The following is a 20,107-nucleotide window of genomic DNA, read 5'->3' on the forward strand; positions in this document are numbered from 1 at the left end:
TGGCTTTCTTGATAACACGAGCTGAGTCCATTTTTCAAGGCTGTAAGCCAGACCAGACATCCTGGCCTTTTGGGGACTCAGTGGTTGATGGAGTGCCAGGGCATGGCTTGCTTCTCTGTCTTCAGGACTGGGCTGGCAGCCTGACGTATCTTTGAGGCTGAGGGACTCGGAGCTGGAGGGGTTCTTGAAGCCTGCCATCGCTGAGCCTCCCCCGGGTCCCCCACATGTCTGTGCCAGCGTGAGTAAGTGAGACATGTTAGGGCAGCCCCTGGGTCAGCCGGCGGAGGAAATCTGGAAAGCTCCATCTTTGACTGCCTCAGGCAGCAGCAGAGGCCAGAATCAAGACTTTTCTCGCATGCTTTGGGAAGGCTCAAATTGATAGTGGATGTGAAAATGCTTTGCAAACTATAAAGTCTTGTGCATCATGAGAGGGGATGTTCGTTTTTAAGACCACAGTTGAGGGGCGCCTGGGTGGCTCAGTAGATTAAGCCTCCAACTTCAGCTCAGGTCATGATCTCATGGTTCATGAGTTGAAGCCCCGCATCAGGCTCTGTGCTGACCACTCAGAGCCTGGAGCCTGCTTTGGATCCTGTGTCTCCTTCTCTCTCTGCCTCTTCCCTGCTCACTCTCTTTCACTCTCTCTCAAATAAATAGACCTTAAGTTTGAAAAAAAAAAAAAAAAAGACCACAGTTGAGCATTTTTTGTCTTCTCCGTGAGTAGCGGTAGCGGACCTTCTTCCAGGGCCTTCCAAGGACCAGGTCAGCCAAGGGGTGACTCTTGGGCAGTCAGCACGATGCTGGGTGCCCATCCCCAAGCTTGGCTGTTGTGTGGTCTGCGAGGAAAGCAAGAGCCAAGGAAAGAGTAGGGGAAAGTCTCCCTGCATAGTTGCAGACAGGGCTGTAGATACCAGTGGTCAGGTGGGGAAAAAAATGGTCCCCTCTTGCGCCAATGTGCCTTTCACAGACCCTTGGAGCAGAATGGCACTTAGAGAAACATCAGTGATTGCACTTAGACAGTAGTTGTGGGTTACGATTATGGTCATAATAGAAGCTTCGAGATGCAATCAATCGCCTTATGTTTACTATGGTTACTTAGTATGATGGTCAGCTTTTTGTGTCAACTTGGCTGTGCCACGTGCTTCGATATTTGGCCAAACATTCTGAATGCTTTTGTGAAGGTGTTTTTTCCATGAGATCAACATTTAAATCAGTGGAATTGGAGTAAAGCACATTGCCCTCCGTGTGGGTGGGCCTCATCCAATCACTTGAAGGCCTTAATAGGACAAAGACTGACCTCCACTGAGCAAGAAGGAATTCTGCTAGCAGACTGCCTTGGGAGTCGAACCGTAACTCTTCCTTGAGTCTCCAGCCTGTCAGCCTCCCCCATCGGATTTTGGACTCATCATTCCTCCACAATCACATGAGCCAATTCCTTAAAATAAATCTCTCTCTATTATGTATACACACATCCTGTGCGTTCTGTTTCTCTGGAGAACCCTGACCAGTAGGCTTATCTTCATAGAAGGATAGAGGAATGGAGACAAAGGATACCCAACATCTCCATATCAGGAGGGCCAGCAGCCCCCCAAGCTCCCAGCTTCTCTGGCCTCCTTGACCACAGGGGGTGTGTACGGCTGCCACAGTGGGAGCCAAGGTGCTTGCGGGTCACCTTGACACAGAAACCACAGCTTTTGCTCTCCATCGGCTTTTCATCCTGTGTGAGTCAAGGAGGCCCAAAGCCTGCAAGCCCGTGTACAATGTTTCATGTTTACTATGGGTTCCAGGAAACCAGGCGGTGGGAAGCGGGAGGTCAAGGTCACTTCCGAGCAGATCCAGATCTGATGTTAACCCTCAACACTCAAGGATGCACTCCTTGTTGCTGACAGTTCTTGTTGTTCCCAGGGCCTCAACTTGTTATGATTCATGGATGAAACAGGACCCAGAGGGAGACAAAGGGGTTAGCGTTCAGTGGTTGATGTTCAGGAAGCAGGAAGAGCTCTCAGGGAAGCCCCCTTCAGAACGAGAATGGCAGAAGGCAAGGATTTGTGCTTGCCAGAGCTGGGCTTTGTGGATATGTGAAAGGGCCTTCTAAGCTCCACTAAGTTTCTCTTAAAGTATTGGGAAAACTCAGTGGTGTCCCACTCGAAGTCATGGTGTGGGGACATGCACTTTATGTCACACGGTGGCGAAGGCAGGAGCAGGACCCTTTCTGGGCTCCAGGAAAGGAGCTATGGGTGGGGGGATGAGAACTGAAGAGTCCAGACTTGCTCCCTTGTTTCCCTCTTGGTCAAAATACTGGGGGTGGGGGATGTGCGTACCAGATGGGACAGGTTTGGAAACTCCAGAGCGGATGGGAACACCTTGCCGTGCGCTGGGGAGGAGGCCGAGCCCTCCTCGGAGAGTGGCCTGCACCTCCAGGGAGAGGTCATGACAAAGTAAAAATGATGGCGAGGCTTGGTTGTGTTGAAAGGCCCTGAGATTTCCCTGCCCAGCCCTGCTCCAGCCTCCCATGGGCCCTGTAGGGTTTGGAGGAGATCCAGGAACATGCCTGTGGCCCCTAGAGAGTGGCAGGGAGGGGGCTGAGAGGAGCATGCCAGCTAGGGGACCACTGTGAGGTCAGGCAAGGGGACTCCCTGACCTCATCCTTGACAGGAGCTGAGAAGTGGGCAGTGAAGTGTCAGGGGCCAGGTTGAGAGAACGGCTGAACCTCTTTTAAGGGCCTGTAGCCCCGTGACCGTTCAGACTGTAGCCCCAGTCGCCGGGCCTGGCTCAGCCTGGGAGGGACTGAGATTGGGCTTGGCAACAGCATCTCACTCATTGGTCTGGCATCTCCTGTTTGCATCTAGATGACCTCTCCTCACCGCACTAATTTCCAGCAAGCTACTGGGGTCAGTACCAGTTCCCGGTAATGACTGATGTGGACAACAGCCTGAGACCCCGTCAGCTCTTTATTCAGCACCGAGGCAAGTCAATGGGCAAACTCCGGCCATTTTTTGCCAGAGGGCCAGCTGGAGAGTGGGCAGCCTCGGTGCTATCGTGGGTGGTCCCAATATCACTTTCCTTTTCCTTTCTGATCAAACTAACAAATCCTTTTCCTCTGCCTTAGAGTTAGGCGTGGAGAGCACAAGGTGGCAGACAGATGCCCCACAAAGTCCCCAGGACTCCAGTCTGATGAAGAGAAACAAAGCAGTCTCAGCGTCTGACAGGTTAGCAAGAGAACCCCGCCTGCTGCCCCCAGTGGGGTTCCCCTCGATGTCCACAACCATACTGTCTTCCCTCCAACGTGGTGAAGGGGGCTCCAGGCCCCCAGGGCCCTTTCCCAGCCCTGAGTTTGTCCATGGCCTTGGTGGTAGAGGTGGTGCACGTGCCCAGGTGCCCTGCCTCTGTGAAGCCCCCTGTGTCTGTTTCCTCCCCTGGCTGGGTTAACTAGACCCAGAAGACCACAGCGAAGGGCTGGCTGCAGGGGAGACGGGACCCCCGGGCTCAGTGTTGCACACCTTCAGTGGATATCTAGGGATTCTGGTTACACACTAAGGGGGAGGCTTCCCTTGGGTCGGGCCCCCCTGGAAAGAGGCCAGAGACAAGGATTAGGGTGTGAATGATTTATTTGGGAGGTGAGGGAAACTTCGATAGACAGCCAAAGGAAGACAACCAATGAAGGATGTGCCACCGAGCCCATTCCCAAGTGGGCAACGGAGGCTCAGTCCCGTCGGAGAACTCAGAAACGGCGCACCTCAGAGTATTCCCACCTGAGGGGTGAGGGAGCTGGGGTATTTGTCCACCACTCCTGTCCATACGGATAGGAGGCTGCCCCTGGGTAACTAACTTTCGAGGACTTCCGACTGCTCCTATGTGTGGGCTGAGTGGGCTCTCACAGTCAGAAAAGCCCACCGTCCGTGGGTGGCAGGTGTTCCCGAGGGGCACCCTTCAGTGTGGAGATGTCACCGTGGAAGAGAGATGGGCGAGGGCTGACAAATATCTGCTCCATTGCTTGGGCTACTTCTTCAGCATGCGGTTCCTGTCTGTGACTGGCTCTATTCCTGCAGTCTCTGTATGTCTGGAGCTCCCCTTCGAGACCTTTCTCCTCCCCAACTGCCGGTCACCAACCACCTTCTCTGGGTTGGTCCTTCCTGGGTTTTGCCCACCAACTCCCTGGGTCCCTCCTCTCCTGCTCTAATGGCAGAATCTGGACCCAGCAGGCCTGCAGCTCGAACCACAGTGCGTCTTCTTTGTGGACAAGCTCTCCCTTACCCAGACTGATTTAGACTCCTCCTCTACCTTCCGTGGCTTCCTGTTTTTTTCAGGATAAGACTAACCTCTCTCACTCTGGCACCTTCATCTTAACGCTGACTTCCCTCTTCAGATTTATGTTGCAGAGATCTTTTACGCCCTGCTTTAATCAGTGTGCCCTGAGCAGTAAGTCTGGAGTTAGCGGTCTCTGTGTTCTGCCACATCCCACCACGGATACCTTGCCTTCCTTCTCTACTTAAGCAGAACTACATCCTTCAGAGACTTATCCAGATGGAATCAGAAGTCACACGAGCCCACGCTGAGTCTTCACTTATTATGATTCACAGGTGAAGGCAGGACCCAAAAGAAGGGGGGGGCATGGAGAGAGGGAAAGGGAGAGGGAAAGCGAGGAAAAGAGGGAGAGAGAGAGAGAGAGAGAGAACACACCAAAGACAAACGAGCACTTCACTGAGACGCACAGATTTCCCGGGGGCTTGCCAGTCAGCTTTGTATGGCTGGGCACACCAACAGGACAGCAGGGAGCCTAAGCCAGATTAGAAGACAAACTTGTCATTAGGGAGAGCCATTCTGGTCATTGTCCTATAAGCAAAAACAAGGCTGGAGATCAGAGGGATGCAACAAAGCTGGCAGTTCTTGGAAGACGGCCAACAATCCCAGTTTGAGTCCAACATCGAAATGGAATATTAGTGCCACTGAACTGCACGCTTGAAAATGGTAAATTTTAGGTATGCTTTTGCCACAATTAAGAAACACGGGGTGGGGGTGGGGGCGGAGAAAGAGAAAAGAAACATGAAAAAAAGAAAGAAAATATCTATGTATTGAAATCCCCATCCCTAACAATTTAGAATGATGTACTTGTTGGGGGTGGGGTTGAAGAATGGCATGGCTGAAGGGGAAAACTTCTGGGTGATGTTGATAAATATTCTTTACAGTTTTTCAAGACCCAGTGTTCTGGCACAAACCGGTAAACTGGATCAGACAGAAGGCAATTTCTGGAAGAGAGAAATAAGCATCTGGACAATTTTTATAAACACCCCCTTGGCACCAGGATGGCGTGCTTGCTGCTGACGTGTTTTGGCCAGCACACGAGCAGTCTGAAGAGAAGCACGCTGGGTACGAGGGCCAGGCTTGTCCTGAGTCCCACTGAGTAGGGGAGGAAGGGAAACACTTTCTTGCCTCTACCAAATCCTGCAGCAAGAGAATGCTCAGTTTGGTTGAGTGAGAAAGCTTGGGGGAGGTACAGCGTTGCAGAGATGGTCCAACTTTCTCCCTGTGAGAGGAAACAGTCTCAGGTCCTCCCAGCTGGAGGAAGGAAAGCCATCCTCTCCAGCACAGCATCTGGAGGCTCTGGCCCCAACTTAGCGAAGGCTTGAAGGTTTTAAGAGTTTAAGAGCAAACGTGGCACCTGCTTTTTGGAAGCCTGGAGTCAGATAGGGAAGAGCTCTCACTGTCCTCAGGGACCTCTGGGAAATGTGGTTGGAAATACCATTCAGGGACAGGAGCTTCTGGGGAAGCCAGGAATTGCTTGCTTTTCCCAAACAAGCCTAAGTCAAACCTGCAGTTTCCAGGCAGCCTCGGTCAGTGGGGAGGACCTATCCTGTCTCCAGCAATCCGGGGGGGGGGGGGGGAAGCAAGACACTGAACCCACTCCTCAACTAAGGCCTCCCCACTCCTATATATCAAAATAAACTGGACTCTACACCCTAGTGTCACAGCCTCTAATGGCCCAAAGCATTCCCTGGGTGATTTCTGTGGACCTTAGAAGGCCACTTTCCTCATGGTCCTTTTGGTCATAGCTTCTGTATCCAAACATCAAATCTCTACTCTGTTCCTATGTCATAACCTGGGTGCACTAGGACTTTTCACTGTTTTCCCCCAAATTGTTGCCAGACCCAGGGGTTCATTACCCTTATGGAGAGTTTGAGGGGTCATGTACCCATCTTCCACTGATCTTGAAAGTTCTTTTCTCTGCCTGTGTCTCCCTCTCCCCCGTCTCTCTTTCTCTCTCTCCTCTCCCTCTCAGGAGCCAACTCTGTCCTTGTTTTAGCAGAGTGCTTTTCTTCCTCCACTCAGATTTTGGCACCTGCCGATGGTCCTGCCCACGGCTGCTCTGTTCTCCCCCACCAGGCTTCTCCAGGCAAACCTTCCAAAGAAACATGATGCTCTCCTCAAGAGGGACTTCTGATCAGTTCAACTTTCTCCACGTTTTTAATTAGAAACAATTTAGTCCAACTGGGAAAGAGGCATCTTATCATCAACTAGCCAAATTACTATCTCCTATAAGATAGGGTAAATCAAAAAGAGAATAGAAATGATTAACCTTGCAAATATTTGTGATGCAGAATCCTCAAGTCTTCAAAGACTTTTTTACAAAGAAGGGTGAAAATGCAAACCCCATCAAAGTGTGTTTTAAATCAATGCTTCTCAAATTTCAGTATGTGCACAGACCCCCTGAGAATCTTGCTCAATGCATATTAGAATTCAACAAGACTGAAGTGGGGCCTAAGGTTCCGAAAAAAAAATTTTTTTTTAAGTTTATTTATTTATTTTTGAGACAGAGAGTGGGAGAGAGAGAGCACAAGCAGGGGAGGGGCAGAGAGAGAGAGAGGGAGACGGAGAATCCCAAGCAGGCTCTGCACATATAGGGCTCGAACTCACAAACTTGTGGAGATCAGGACCAGGGCTGAAACAAAGAGTTGGACTCTTAACCAACTGAGTGACTCAGGCGCTCTGGGTTCTGCATCTTTCATAAGCTCCCAGGTGATGCTGTTGCTGTGGGTCCACGGACCATACTTTGAAGAGCAGTCACAGACCAGTGGTTTTCAAAGTTACCGCCATTGGAATTACCTGGGGGAGCTTAAGAAATATTAATGCCTGGACCCCACCCCAATATTCTCATGTGATCGAGAATGGCTGAACATTGGTATTAAAAAAAAAAAATTCACCTTCAACAAATGATGTTGGGAAAACTGGAGAGCTACGCGCAAAAGAATGAAACTAGACCACTTTCTTACACCACACACAAAAATAAACTCAAAATGGGTTAAATATCTAAATGTGAGACCTGAAACCATAATAATCCTAGAAGAGAGCACAGGCAGTAATTTCTCTGACGTTGGCTGTGACAACTTTTTTCTAGATAGGTCCCCCGAGGCAAGGGGAACAAAAGCAAAAATAAACTATTGAGACCATATCAAAATAAAAAGCGTCTGCACAGCTAAGGAAACGATCAACAAAAGTGAAAGGCAACCTACTGAATGGGAGAAGATATTTGCAAATGATATATCTGATAAAGGGTTAGTATCCAAAAACGCATAAAGAATGTATACAACTCGACACCTAACAAACAATCTAATTAAAAAAGAGGCAGAAGACACAAACAGACATTTCTCCAAAGAAGACATCCAGACGGCCAACAGACCCGTGAAAAGATGCTCAACAACACCCATCGTCAGGGAAATGCAAATCAAAACCACAATGAGATATCACCTCACACCTGTCAGAATGGCTGGGATCAAAAATACAAGAAATGAATGTTGGTGAGGATGTGGAGAAAAAGGAACCCTCATGCACTGTTGGTGGGAATGCAAACTGATGTAGCCACTCTGAAAAACAGTACAGAGTTTCCTCAAAAAATTAAAAATAGAATTACCAAATGATGCAGTAGTTGCACTACTGGGTATTTACCCGAAGAACACAAAAACACTAACTCAAAGGCTTACAGGCACCCCTATGTCTATGTAGCATTATTTACAATAGCCAAATCATGGAAGCCCAAGTGTCCACTGATAGATGAAAGGATAAAGACGATGTGGTGTATGTACAATGAATATTAGTCGGCCATAAAAAAAAGAATGAAATCTTGCTATTTGCAACAACACGGATGGATCTAGAAAGCATGAGGTTAAGTGAAATAAGTCAGAGAGAGACAAATACCATATAATTTCACTCATGTGTGGAATTTAAGGAACCAAACAAATGAACAAAGGGGAAAAAAGAAACAAATCAAGACATAGACTCTTAACCATAGAGAACAAATTGATGGTTACCAGAGCGGAGGTGGCTTGGGGGGATGGGTGAAATAGGTAAAGCGGGTCACAGTACACTTACCTTGATGAGCACTAAGTAATATATGGAATTGTTGAATCATTATATTGTACACCTGAAAAGTATAACCCACTGTATGTCAATGGCACTGGAATTTTAAAAAATTCAGGGGGCTCTGATGTAGGGCTAAGGTTGAGAACCAGTGCCCTAAAGTAAGCATCAAGCACATGGATTAATATTTTATCTTTTCTTTCTTTTTTTTAAAAGTTTATTTAGTTTTGAGAGAGAGAGAGAGAGAGCACGTGAGTGTGCATGGTGGTGGGGGGGCAGAGAGAGAGGGGGACAGGATCCAAAGCAGGCTCTGTGCTGACAGCACAGATGTGGGGCTCAAACTCACAAGCTGCAAGATCACGACCTGAGCTGAAGTTGGACGTTTAACCGACTGAGCCACCCAGGTGCCCCTTATCTTTTCTTGTTTGTGGTACTTGGCATGGGTAGATAGGAGGAAGACAGTCTTCTCCTAAAGGAGAGACAAATTGCGACATTCCCAGTAGTCCTCAAGGGCTGTAAGGAGAATCCCGTAGGAACTTGGCTCTTTGTGGTGGTGACGGAAAATGGCTTTGTTATCTGAAGCCAATTTAAAAGGACATGCTAATGAACAAAATGACAAATCAAGCTAAAATAAAAAGAATGAAAGAACAAAGTGGTAAGATGTAAAAAAAAAGGTATAAATTAACATACAAAAAAGCAAGTTTTAGGACAAATTAGATACAGTAAGAATAAATGTTTATAATCAAAAATTAAGCTGGATAACACTCAGGTCGAGTGTATGAAATACCCAATATTTGATCCTGTGAAACCTACAGCAATATAACAAATTCATATGGCTCAAAAATAATGTGGTTAAAAACCAGAAGATACAATGATAGAGCAAAACAAGATTAAAGGTTAAGCATCAGCCTCAGAGAGAAGTCCCTCTGTGCAAGACAAGAGCAGTGCTTTGGGCTCGGTGCCCACTTGTCTATTATAAGCTGGTCTCACTGAGGCCTGGAACCTGGGGTGACAGGGACCCCAGGGAAGTAGGCTCTTGGCACTGGCCTTCTGGTGTTTGGCTGTATGGCCTGAGACACCTGCCGGGACCCTTAACTGCTCTCAGAGAGCACCTCTAGATGGCTAACTAGCAAGTTGTTTATTTTGACCCACTGGCAAATAGCTTATAGACTGCCAAGATTCTTACTAGAGAAGACTTGGAGGAGGGTATTTCTGGCAGGCTGGTCAAATTTGCAGATTAAATTCAATTTATTAAACATTTATTAAATTCCTCCTCTGTGCCAAGCCTTGTAGAGGGTACTGGGGATATGGCAATAAACAGGACATCTGAGTGGTATATTTAAGGTCTGGTGGGGTTAGGGCCCTGGAATGGGGTGAGGGAGTGCTGCAGGTTGGGTCCCCCAGAAGTGGACTCTGAGATGAGGTTTTAGCATGTGGAGCTGTTGGAGCTCTGGGGATCAAACTCTATGAATGGGAAGGAAGCAGGATCAAGTACTGGGAGAAGCTGGGCTGCAATGCAGTCTCAACAAAGGTCTCAGCTGACCTACGCAGTGCTCTGAGGCTGAAATGGCCCTTCACAGTTGTCTAACGTCACAAGGAGAGTTTTGAGCCTCTATATCCCCCAATGACCAGTCATTGGATGTGACTATCCTGTTGGGTGAGGTAGCTATCTCCAACCAAGGGTAGTTTCCAGGAAGAGATAATAGCTCAGGGAAATCAGCCAGAAGCACTCTCAGCAGATGGGACAATGAGTTCTGATGGGGAATCTGGTGTTACATCGTAATGTCCATTACAGGTGGTATCTTAGTTTGTTCAGACTTCTCTAACAAAATACCACAGCCTGGGAAGCTTATAAACAACAGAAATTTGCTTCTCATGGTTCTGGAGGCTGGAAGTCCAAGATTGGGGTGCTAACACGGTAGGGCTCTGGTGAAGGCCCTCTTATGGGTTGTGACAGCCGACATCCCATCGTGTCCTCACATGGTGGAAGGGAGTGAGCAATCTTTCTTGGGTCTCTTATTATTATTATTAAAAATTTTTTTAAACATTTATTCACATTTGAGAGACAGAGAGAGACGGAATGCAAGTGGGGGAGGGGCAGAGAGAGAAGGAGACATAGAATCTGAAGCAGGATCCAGGCTCCAAGCTATCAGTACAGAGCCTGACACAGGGCTCGAATCTGGGGCCTCTCATAAGGGCACTAATCTATTCATTTGGACTCCACTTTTAGAACCTAATCACCTCCCAAGGGCCGCATCTCTAATATCATTATCTTGGGGTTAAGATTTTAACATATGAAATTTGGGGAGGAGGATACATAAACATTCAGTCCATAGCAGGATATATATATATATATATATATATATATATATATATATATGGCTTGATAGGGTCATTCTGTACAAGATCCTGAATGTGAAGTGAATCAATAAATGGTTGGTTGACTGGATCATCCCTACTGGTCATCTACGAAGCATCAATAAAACAAACTCATCTTTGATCGCCCAGACAGACGTGATGTATCCACAGTGAAATGAGCAAAGTCTTGAGTTGGGTGGCACGTGGAAGATGTGTAACGCATCACTCTCCCGTCTGGGCTCCATACACAGACAGTGGCATGCAGAGGGGACAAGGGTGAGGCGAGGTCTGGAGACCAAGCAGGCCTTTGCCATATTTGAAGAGTCAGTGGCTGCTTGGTACAAAAGAGAAAAGACTCTGTGGAGAGGGTACGAAGCTGTCTCAAAGTGGATCTGGGGAAGAAGGCAGAACCATCCTTAATGGAGAGAAGACTTCGTGTCAGTATCAGGCGATAGTTCCTAAGGTAAGAACTGTCAGACAAGGGAGTGGGGTGAACTTCTCTTCCCTGGTGACAGCTCAAGAGATGTAACACGATCAGGAGGACATTTTTAACATTAAATATGGAGGGGCGCCTGGGTGGCGCAGTCGGTTAAGCGTCCGACTTCAGCCAGATCATGATCTCGTGGTCCGTGAGTTCAAGCCCCGCGTCGGGTTCTGGGCTGATGGCTCAGAGCCTGGAGCCTATTTCCGATTCTGTGTCTCCCTCTCTCTCTGCCCCTCCCCCGTTCATGCTCTGTCTCTCTCTGTCCCAAAAATAAATAAACGTTGAAAAAAAAATTTAACATTAAATATGGAGATATTGCTAAGTTAAACCCATCTTGACCATTCCTTGTAGTTGGAGACTAAGATATGATAAACGAATGATTAAAAAAAAAAAAAACAGATTTTTACAGATTTTCTAGAAACCATAAGAAGAAACTGGAGTGGGGTTGGGATAGTTTCTGCAGAGGACAGTCACAGCGATGAAAAGGGAAAGGGTTTGAAATATGGATAAAAGGAATGAACTGAAACCATACGTCCAAGATATTTTGGGGCACAGCACCTGCTGTTGCATACAAGCACATGGTGAACCCACAATGCATCTCCCGAGGGTCTAGCGACCTCACCTGTGGGAGAAGTTCTTAATCTTACTTGTTCAATGGCAGACTGGTGAAGCCAATGGATTTATTTCAGTATAATGTCTTTACATTCATGACACAAAATACTTAGATTACAAATACAGTTCTCAAAATATTAGCAAAACATGTTTCTAATGTAGTAGAACACATTACAGAACCATATCTAGCAATGGATTTAATAATTATTGCATTTTTAAGTCGTGCTAAACACACACATCTCTAAAAATATCTACAAAAGATATGTACAAGCATCATGTGATAAGAAAACAATGTGTGATTTGGTGATAAAGGCACAGGCATTGCTGACACTATTATGGGTTGTTACCTACATTCATAATTGAGGGAAGTGCTAAATGCTATTATATTAATTAAACATTAGTTTAGCTACACATTAGTTAACTTTTTTTCCACCCCAGTTCAGGAGTCCCCCAAATTCTGTCCAGTCTGAGGACCCCAGGTCAAGGGTCCCTAGAGTGACCACAGTAGGGAGGCAACAGTCAACAAGGCTGGGAAGCCATTGATGGGTCAGATGTCAAAGGACCCATACTGTTGATGGGAATCTGGTCGGTCTCTGATACTGCCTACCCTCCATAACTCTGTAATGCTCTCTGGCATTCAAGGTACTTTCTTTTTAATCAGATAAGGAACCATCATCCCAATGAGGTTAAAAGTAGTAAATAAAATTTCTTGATTTCACTTCTCCGGTGAGGGTTTCCCCCGGGGAAGAGTCAAAAGCTTTAGACAAGGATGGAACATGATAAGCTCGGGAGAAGGTGTGAATCCAGAATACACCTTCACCACCTTTCCCCAGCATGTGTGGTTCGTTTGGAAACAGAAGAATGTTGGGGCACCTGCGTGGCTCAGTTGGTTAAGCATCTGACTTAGATTCAGGTCATGATCTCCCCATTCCCTGGATTCATGCCCCAGGTCGGGCTCTGTGCTGACAGCTCAGAGCCTGGAGCCTGTTTCAGATTCTGTGCCTCCCTCTCTCTCCCTGCTCCCCCCACTCCCTGCGCATCGCGCTCTCTCTCTCAAAAACAAATAAACATTAAAGAAAGAAGGAAAGAAAGAAAGAAAGAAAGAAAGAAAGAAAGAAAGAAAGAAAGAAAGAAAAAGACTGTTTTCCAGAATTAGGGACCCCTGAGTTAAGTTCTGGGGATTTCATGATCCACTTTCCTTTCTTGTGTCAGTTCGCAGTGTTTAATAGAGATGCATTTCTATCAGAAAATAGCCCGATTTCACGTTGGAGATTTATCAAACCTGGTGTGACAGAGTGAATCACTGATCTCAATTCTCCACTTTCTGTATGCCTTCATGCCTTTGCTAGTGCTTCATAGTGGTCAGAGTTACTCCCTGACCCCTTGACGCTGAGTATGATCATGTGACTTGTTTTGGCCAATGGGATGTTAGCAGATAGGTCACAAGCAGAGTGCCTGCGCAGTTGGAGTTACCTTTTGTGCTCAGTGCCTTTTGTCGTGGGAAGAGCATTCCCTGGGTAACCACCTCGCGTGGAAAATATGGAGACACGTAGGGCCTATCTGGACCTGGCCTGGAACTTGGAACCAAGCCCGGCGGAGCCAGCCTTAAATTAGCCATCTTGCAGCCATGGGAGCATGAGAATTCAGTGTTTTTTTGCTGTATGCCACCGAATTTGGAAGATGGTTTTTATCACAGCACGATTCTAGGTAGAGCTCGTACACCCAGAAATGTATTCTCAACGCAGTATGGCTTACAATAAACTCACGCTTTAATTTATCCATTGCTTAAAATTCTATTATACAAAGTTTATGCCAAAAAAAGATGCCTATTCGTGCATTTAAGTTCGATATTTATATATTTTTGGACTCTGGCCGTTGGTCACTCAGGATATTTCTGTGCATTGAATACACATAAGCTGATATAACACAGAAGGAAATAGTGGAGTGGTAGTGAGGGAAGCAGAGAAGACTGTTCGATGTTAAATTCAGCAAATATTTATAGAATTCCTATTATATGCAAGGTACTTTTCAAGGCACTAGAGACACACGGATAAAAATCCTTGCCTCGGTGGAGCTTTCCTTCTAGTGACACTTATTGGGTATGGAAATTATTCTGTTCCATAGCAGAACAGGGCTCTCAGTAGCAAACCATAACTTATGGGAGTGAAATGGACAGGAAGAATAAGGAAAGTTCACACCCACTGAGACTTCAGGATGTGGAAGGGACCATATCATGAAGGGAAAAAATAAGAAATGGGCAAACGCTCAGCAAATAAGTTGCAATGGGTTTTACTCAGAGTGGCGAGAGAAATCTCTCTCTCAAGTGGGAAACCTAAAAATAAAAAAAAAAAAGAAAGTCAAATCAGAGACAGGAAGTGGCTTTTCTCTTGCCAGGAGTTTACCTCAGAGTCAAGAAAAAGGAAAGAAATGGACTCTTAAGTTGTTATGAACAGCTATGGCCTCTACCTCCTAGGTAAGGTAATCAGAGACTCTATTACTAACCGTACCTACGTCGTCACATGTCCTCTACTGCTTCCAGGATCTTTTTTTCTTGAAGAGTTGTAAAGCTGTCCTAGGTAACCTGAGTGATCTAAAATATCCACTCTACTGGGCAGCCCTAGTGCTGATTCTGGCCTTCTCTTCTTTTTTTTTTAATTTTTAAACAAAAAATTTTTTTAATGTTTATTTATTTTTAAGAGAGACAGAGACAGAATGCGAGTGGGTTAGGGGCAGAGAGAGAAGGACACACAGAATCCGACGCAGGCTCCAGGCTCCGAGCTGTCGGCACAGAGCCCGACGCGGGGCTGGAACTCGCGAGCTGTGAGATCATGACCTGAGCTGAAGTCGGACGCTCAACCGACTGAGCCACCCAGGCACCCCTCTGGCCTTCTCTTCTGGCCACTTATTTCCACGACATCTGTAGAAGAAGTGAGAAAGACAGATAATTTGGTGACATAGTCAAACATCTAAATATATGGAAGATTCTGGAAACAACAATGGCATGAAGAAAGTATAAATTTATTTCTCATTCACATAAAAATATGGCGAAGATGGGGCGCCTGGGTGGCGCAGTCGGTTAAGCGTCCGACTTCAGCCAGGTCACGATCTCGCGGTCCTTGAGTTCGAGCCCCGCGTCGGGCTCTGGGATGATGGCTCAGAGCCTGGAGCCTGTTTCCGATTCTGTGTCTCCCTCTCTCTCTGCCCCTCCCCCGTTCATGCTCTGTCTCTCTCTGTCCCAAAAATAAAATAAACGTTGAAAAAAAAAAATATGGCGAAGCTGTCTGCAATGGGTGTGGTGCTCCATGCTCTCGGGGACTCTGGCTTCTTCTCCTGTTGTTGCGCCTCTTGTGGCCTTGACCTCTTGTCCAAGATGGCAGCATTTACACTCCGGGCAGCACAATAAAGAGTAGGCCAAAGAAGAAGAGAAAAAGGGATATTATTGCTGCTTCTTAAGGAAGAGACCATACTGCCATTTACGTTCCATTGGCTGGATTTTAAATGTCTTGCTTCTCTCAGGCACTTAGGGATGTTGAAAAATATAGTCTTCATCTTGGGTAGCCACGTGTCCAGACAGAAATTAGGGGATCCAGCACGATAACAGAAAGGATAGCTACTGGGGATGGGCTAGTCAGAATAGGCGAGGCTGTGCTGTGGTACAAAGAAACCCTAATATCTCAGTGGCTTGACATAACTAAACTTTATTTCTTGCTCAGGAATCCAGGTTGACAGACACTCTACCATCACTGAGCTGACTCACCGGGAACCCAGGACCTCCAGGACCCCTGTAACAGGAGAAGAGAAGGCATGGAGGGAGGACACGGGCTCCTGAATGCTTCAGCTCACTAGTGATATCACCTCATTTCTGCTCTCAGCGCCTTTGCCAGTCACCTGGCCTCCATCTAACCAACAGGGAGGCTGGGAAATGAGGAAGAAACATTTGATTATTATCAGTGAACAATAAATATCTAAATATCTCTGCCGTGGGCTAAAACCGTTGGATTCGGTTAAAAAAATGCGTACGTATCGCTTCTTGGCCTTTTGGCTAAGAATCAAGTGCAAAAACATGTATACGTGTATATGCATATACAATGATTAATTGTTAGAGCACATTAAAGTTTTGATCGACCGTGTCAGTGTTTAACATTCCTTTCTTCCTCTCAGCTGGCTTACATGTGGCTCGGAGCCTCAGTTTCCTTCTAGCCCTGTCAATTTGCACTTTTCTTGTATCCGCAATCTTGAAGAAAAGCCGCGAGAGTTGATGCTAGGTTTCCCATCTGACACAGCGGAGGCCTCCTCCTTTTAAACAATAATAAAAATAGCCTCCATTGATGTTGCTGTTTCTTTCCCCCTTTGTCTCGTCTGTTGAAAGAGCCAATTAAACAAAGTGTGTGCTTTCGGCGCCTGTTCTGTGCTCATTTTAAGATTTAATCAACCCTCTGAACCTGCAGCGTAACCGCCTCATAATGTCAAGTTAATATATTGAGATCAGCTCAAACCCACCATTCCCAAGGGTGGTTTTGTTTAAAGGCGAGTGGTAATTGAATTTCTAAACAACTGCCAAGCTTTCAAGGTACCAAAATAAACATTATCCAAACAGAAACTTACCCTGGAGTCTTTGGTTAACTTATGCATACTTTAAGAAAATAGAGGTTGTAACAATTTTTTTTTTTTTTTTTAAAGAAGGGAGCTACACTCTTTGCTGTCCCTTTAAAAATTAATCACCATCTGCCCCCATTTTGCAAGGGGCATTTTTCAAATCTGAACAGCCAGATTTACAAATCGGGTAAATCAGCAGCTGATTATTCATCGAGACACAGTTTGCTTTATAGGAAGGCGTTTCAGTCTCCTTTAACCCCTGAGCTCTATCATTGCTCAACTGAATATCTTTAGGGCTGCTCACTGCCTGCGGAATAATGTCCAAATTCTGTAGCCTGGAGTCCTACACTCTCTGTGATCTGTCTCCAACACAATTTTCAAGGCTCGTCTCCGGCTACAGAACCCTTTCCCCTTCCAACTGAGCATACACCCTACTCATCAGTCGTATCCCACAGTTCACCTCTTGCAAATGTGTTTGACACTTTTCTACTTGGGTACGTGTTGATTCTATTCCCTTAATCTGCAATGCTCTTCATCTTAAATCCATCCCTTAGAATCCCACCCAAGTCAGTAACCTCTTCTTGTTCCTCTCAGTTGTGTTAAATGTCACCTTTGTGCTCCATAACACTGAGGGACACATTTATCGTATACTTCCCTCCTCCTGTCTTGCGTCAAAATAATTTATGTTTGGCTTCCAAGTGAGAGCGTAAGTTCTGCAAAGCCAGGAAGTATTTCTGTTTTTTTCTCTCTGCTTTGTGTTCATGAATGTTTACGGAGTACCTACTAAGTGCCTGGCCCTGTGCTGGAAGCTCCGAGCACAGATTAGGCCCCGAAGAATCCCATGCAAAGACTGGTTCTAATATTGAAGGAAAAGAAGAGATGGATGAATGAGCTTAGAAATAGCAGTACAAGATGGGATGCACCTAGAGGGTTACAATATCTGATGAACGGTTGTCTGCAGCATGACTGGTACATGATAGAATGTGAGGACCGTTTACAAGAAGGAGGTGCTGTCACCAGCTTGGGAAGAGCTTCTTGGAGGAGCCTCACCAGGCATCTGGACGTTCGTGGACAAGGAGACGGGATATGTAACAGCATGGCAAAGGCAAAGGAGAGGTTTAGTGATGCTCAAAGGGAAAGGCAGATGGCTTTTGATATAAAGTATTTGTGAAGGGAATCGTCAGGGACAGATGAAAATAGGGGGAAAAGGTACCTAGAAAGTCCTGAATTTCCAGAAGAAGGAATTTGGACTTTATTCAATAAGCACAGGGAGCCACCGAGAGCCACTGAGGTTTGGTGTGATGTGGCTGTGTTCTTCCTGGGGGTGTTAGCCTGGCAGTGATTGGTGCGGGATGGTGGGAGAAGTGAGAGATCATCCCTGATGCAGGAGCAAAACTGAGGGACTGAACTATGGCAGCAGCCGCCAGCATGGAGGGGAGGTAGCGAGCGGGTGACCTTGGGCAGAAGTGAAATCACCTGGACTTATGAACGAGGGAGATGACCAACCCAAGGTCAAAAGTGGGTACTGAGCTTTTCAGTCTAGAAGCCTGCAGAAATGGCAACGCTATATCGGTGAGGGGCCCCTAAGAGCAGGACCGGATCTGAGCATGAGGGGCCAACAGGAAATCCAGGTGGGGGGCTACAGGCAGTAGGAAACGTGGGCTGGAATTCAGGTAAGGGGCAGGGCTGGATATAATTAATGTTTGAAGAAATATTTTCAAATTTCAAGCGTCACTATATGTTAGCACTTTATGTAATTATTTTATGTTTTTAAGTTTATTTATTTATTTTTGAGAGAGAGAAAGCATGCGTGGGGGAGGGGCAGAGAGAGAGGGAAAGAGAGAGAATCCCAAGCAGGCTCCACACTGTCAGTGAAGAGCCCGACGTGGGCTCGAACCCATGAACCGTGAGATCGTGACCTGAGCCCAAGTCAGATGCTTAACCGACTGAACCACCCAGGTGCCCCCGTTAGCATTTTACTATTGCAATGTCTATGCATTTAATTACTGGAACATCTTTGTATGGATATTTAAAGGCATCTTTAATGGGATATAATACATGTGCTACTATAGATATCATCCATTTAAAGTATACAATTCAGTGAATTTTAATACACTCACAGGGTTGTGCAACCATCAACACAATGTAAGTTTATTTAAAAAAATTTTTTTAAGGTTTATTTATTTTTGAGAGAAAGAGAGACAGAGTGCAAACGGCGCAGGGGCAGAGAGAGAGGGAGACACAGAATCCGAAGCAGGCTCCAGGCCCCGAGCTGTCAGCACCGAGCCCGAGGTGGGGCTCGAACTCATGAACCATGAGGTCATGACCTGAGCCAAAGTCGGACGCTTAACTGACTAAACCAGCCAGGTGCCCTAAGTGTGAATAGTATTGATCACTTCTCAAAGAAAGTCCATGCCTGTTAGCAGTCACTGTCCATTCCCCCACACCCTCCTCTCAGCCCAAGGCAACTGCTAATTTACTTTCTGGCTCTATAGATTTTCCTATTCTGGACATTTTAAATAAATAGAATCATACAATACGTGGTATTTTGTGACTGGCTTCTTTCACTTAGCATGTTTTCAAAGTTCATCCATTTTGTAGTGTATATCGTATACCTCATTCTTTTTTATTGCTGAATGACATTCCATTGTTTGGATATGCCTTATTTTGTCTGTAATTCATTAGTCATTGGATTGTTTCCACTTTTTGACCATTATGAATAAAGCTGCTGTGAACATTCACGTACAAGTTTTTGTGTAGATGTACATTTTCATTTCTCCTGATTTTATGCCTGGAGGGGGATTGTTGGGGGATATGGTAACACTGTGTTTACTACCGTGAGGGACAAACTGGTTCCAAAGTGATCGAACCATTTAAAATTCCCACCGGGGCGCCTGGGTGGCTCAGTCGGTTAAGCGGCCGACTTCGGCTCAGGTCATGATTTCGCGGTCCCTGAGTTCGAGCCCCGCGTCAGGCTCTGTGCTGACAGCTCAGAACCTGGAGCCTGTTTCAGATTCTGTGTCTCCCTCTCTCTGACCCTCCCCCATTCATGCTCTGTCTCTCTCTGTCTCAAAAATAAATAAACGTTAAAAAAAAAAAATTTAAAATTCCCACCAATGATGCACAAGGGTTCCAAATTCTCCACATATTTGCCAACACTTGTTTTTGCCCATCTTTTTGATTGTAACCGTCCTAGTGGGTATGAAGTGCTCTCTCGTTGTGGTTTTGATTTGCATTTTCCTAACAATGAATGATGTTGAAGATCTTTCCTTTTCTTTTTAAAAAATATTTATTTTTGAGAGAGAGAGAGTGCATGTGCGCTAGTGGAGGAGGGGCAGAGAGGGAGGGACATTGAGGATCCAAGGCAGGATTTGTGCTAACAGCAGAGAGCCTGACGTGGGACTCCAACTCATGGACCGTGAGATCGTGACCTGAGCTGAGGTCAGACACTTAACTGACTGAGCCAGTCACCCAGGTGCCCCACCCATTTTTAAATTGGGTTGTCTGCTTGGTATTGAGCTGTTCTTTATATATTCTTGGTATGTTTCTTTTTAGATATATGATTTGCTAATATTGTTTCCCATTCCGTGGATTGTCTTTTCATCTAGGGCGTGCGTGTGTGTGTGTGTGTGTGTGTGTGTGTGTGTGAAACATTTATTTGCAGCATGAAAATTTTTATTGTGATGTCCAATTATTGTATTTTTTTTC

At 46.0% G+C, this 20,107-nt stretch overlaps 1 long non-coding RNA gene across 2 annotated transcripts in view; it reads left to right on the forward strand.

Moving 5' to 3' along the window:
* LOC121012447 (uncharacterized) overlaps window positions 1–16,202 on the forward strand; it is a 79,722-nt gene extending 63,520 nt beyond the window's left edge. For both annotated transcript variants that reach the window (XR_005782112.1, XR_005782114.1), the window contains one exon: window positions 15,517–16,202. This is a non-coding gene — a long non-coding RNA (uncharacterized LOC121012447). The remainder of the gene's footprint in view (window positions 1–15,516) is intronic.
* Window positions 16,203–20,107: the final 3,905 nt, after the last annotated feature.

Source organism: Herpailurus yagouaroundi, unplaced genomic scaffold, assembly GCF_014898765.1.
Source record: "Herpailurus yagouaroundi ecotype Mexico unplaced genomic scaffold, PumYag 196, whole genome shotgun sequence".
NCBI classification, from domain to species: domain Eukaryota; kingdom Metazoa; phylum Chordata; class Mammalia; order Carnivora; family Felidae; genus Herpailurus; species Herpailurus yagouaroundi.